This window comes from Rattus norvegicus, chromosome 2 (genome assembly GCF_036323735.1).
Source record: "Rattus norvegicus strain BN/NHsdMcwi chromosome 2, GRCr8, whole genome shotgun sequence".
In the NCBI taxonomy this organism is placed as follows: Eukaryota; Metazoa; Chordata; class Mammalia; order Rodentia; family Muridae; genus Rattus; species Rattus norvegicus.
In genome coordinates this window covers 219,993,140-219,996,018 of record NC_086020.1, presented here as the reverse complement: position 1 = coordinate 219,996,018, position 2,879 = coordinate 219,993,140, and the positions used below count along the sequence as shown (strand labels likewise).

The window sequence follows — 2,879 nt, the reverse complement described above, 5'->3', positions numbered from 1 at the left end:
CTTTCCCGTCTCCCTGCCCTGACATTCCCCAGGGATGGGGGGGGGGCGGAGGGGATCCAGCCTTGGCAGGACCAAGGGCTTCTCCTCCCTTTGGTATTCCTAAAGGAGGTGTATATTGAATGTTCAGCTTCCGCCATGCAGGACCACTGCTTGGTAAGCTGCAGCGGTTAGACTTGACTTTAACCTCTCTGTTTCCTTTCCCGCCTTTGTACTTGATATAACTTCATTACCACCCCTAACAGTGCATCCTGTGCTCAAACTTCCTCATGGATTTACTGCCATTCATTTGTGTTGAGACTTTCATCAATAGTCTTTATTCTGCTCATGGCCCTCTTTCCTTTTGTCTTCTGGAGTCCAACTAGTATATTTGTGGTTTTTCTGGTTCAACAGCATAAAGTGCATAGCTATGTTAAGTTTGAAAAAAGAGCTCTACATGCTAGTCTGTTGTGGAGTTGGTGTTACGGTAAACGAAAGTGTACCTTTCTTTGTGAGTTTTCTATTTGGGAGAGCGTGGTATGACTCCCTTGGATTTCCCTCTACAGAGAGGTTACTTATTTCCCCCATCTAAAGTACAAGGGCAATGTTGATTGTTACCTACTTAAACTTCCGTTTCATTTGCTTGTTCAGTCATGAAACTTTTAGGAAGGTAAATTGGGTGGACAGGAGCAACTCACTATCTCCTGGCCTAAACCTTGCATCAGTGTCTGCAGGTGCTCCTGCCCACCTCACTCTCTACTTCCTGTCTTTCTCTGCTCTGGAGGTCCAGCACCTTCAGCTCCACTTTTTCAATAGCCTCTCCAGAGACAGCATTGGTCCTCTTCCCATCCCTCAAAGCTTTTCTATTCAGCAGCTTGGGCTCTCCAAGCTTCTCTTCATGAAACGTGTCAATAAAAAGTTTTGGCTATTCAACCTTAAAATATTATTTTTGTGTAGTTATAGCTATCATGTTCATTCTGTGTTAGTATGCATATTATAAATCATGAGTTAACTATCAAAGGAAAATGTTGTTTTATGCTCATGGACATTAAATTGTATGCCCATATGCAAGTATATATGAACTGGTCATAGCTTTATTTAGAATAAAAAGCCTGAAGCACACCCAATGATCTCAATAGGAGATGAAATGTCTGTCTTAAGGGTGAAATAATACATTGCTTATTACTAAAATGGAAATACAAAATACTCTGTTGGGATAAAAAAGAAAAATTAAGCTTTATTCAAAAAATACTAAAAATAAATATTTTGCAAATTGCAACCCACCACTTAAAGTGTAATTTAGAAATGAAATCTCAGAATCTATACAATACATTCAGGTGTTGGTCAATGCAAGTTTACTGAAAACTAGTATTTTATATATGCTTGATCTTCAATCATCTTGACATTTATTGATTATAATGATTAAACTGCATGATTTTAAGCAAATGTCTTATGTACTGTCTTATAAATAATTGCCAAATATAAAATATTCACACCAGCAAGAGAATTATAAAAACGTATGTGAATTAATGCAGGACTGGATTTGCAGGCTGTATACAGATGATCTGTTTCTCCTTAGAAAGTTCCCACACAGTCAAAACCTAAAAGTGATGCTACTCCCTCTTACTCTTCTGTCACACAGCCACCTACAGGTCCCTAGGTGTCACTCTAGTATACATCAACTGAATTTTTTATTTGAATTTGTATTCAAATTGATAATTTGAATCTGCCCTTTGTATGCAGAGTTTCACAAAAGCCCTGTCTAAAGATGGCTTCCAGAGGCCAGTGAGCAGTTCCTACTCTTAGAAGGATAAGATGGTCTTATTTATGATTTCCACTGACTCCTAGATCTCATCTTCCTTGATCACAAGAGGAGTTGTGACCCTCATGATATCGCTTGGTAGCATGGGTTGGCTTGGCTAGATGCCCATTATCTGGGAGTTGCACGCACACACCATCCAAAAATTACAATCTTTGGTTTTTCTGATGATGATGGCATTTAGCAACTGTTTCCCTCTTATAGCAGTCACACCAGAGGGTGGCTTCATGAGCTCCTTTCTCAAAATAATGCCCATCTTGCCTGCATCCTTAGCAAGATTCTTTCTCTTCTACTATACATCAAGAGATACATTGGCAACTTGTCAGCCTAGTGGATTGCCACGATATGTGAAGCCATGCTCATCCAGTCAGCATTATCTCATTATAATACAGCACTGTAGACACAGAGTATAAGCCACCAGAAAGAGCCTTCCCAAGAAAAACTATGTCAGGTCTGACATTCTCATAATCCGCAGCTAGCCACCTCCCAATTCTGCCTGATACTGACTGTATTTTATCAGCAATAAATAGGACCTGGTGCAGAATTCTCAAACTCCTATCAGGTATCCTGGATCTGGAACAGTAACACCTGCTTCACCCTGGATGGGCACCACCATGAATGCATTAGCATTTGGATCCTGAAGGGCATGCTGCCATGCAGGCAGATTGTTATATGGGATGGTTTCAAAGCATGGCATGAAGGGTCCAAAGCTACCATAACTGGATATGTGGAACTGGAGATTGTAGACAGTGTTTGGCCCCCAACATTCTTTGCTTTGTATTCCTGGAGGTCTTTCATGGTGTAGCCCTAACAACAAGCAAACTTATAGACAGTCTCTCCATCTTTCACTCCTGTGTTCACGGGAAGAACTTGTCGTAGTTGAAGACCTTGTGAATGTTCTCCGTGTATTCACCAAGGGAATTGTTAAAGAAAGCCTGAGATATTAATGTCAGTGTATGCTTCTGACTCTTCACGGCATATGATCTTGGGGTGGCAGTGCCCTTGGCTGATCTGAAAGCACCCTAAGCATGCAGGACATCTAAGTATTGCCTGCCTTCCACATCCCACACAGAAATGCCCTTTC

The 2,879-nt window shown here is 41.0% G+C and overlaps 1 pseudogene; it reads right to left on the bottom strand.

The window, feature by feature from the left end:
* Positions 1-1,478: 1,478 nt before the first annotated feature.
* On the bottom strand, positions 1,479-2,614 carry Oat-ps1 (ornithine aminotransferase, pseudogene 1; annotated as a pseudogene).
* Positions 2,615-2,879: the final 265 nt, after the last annotated feature.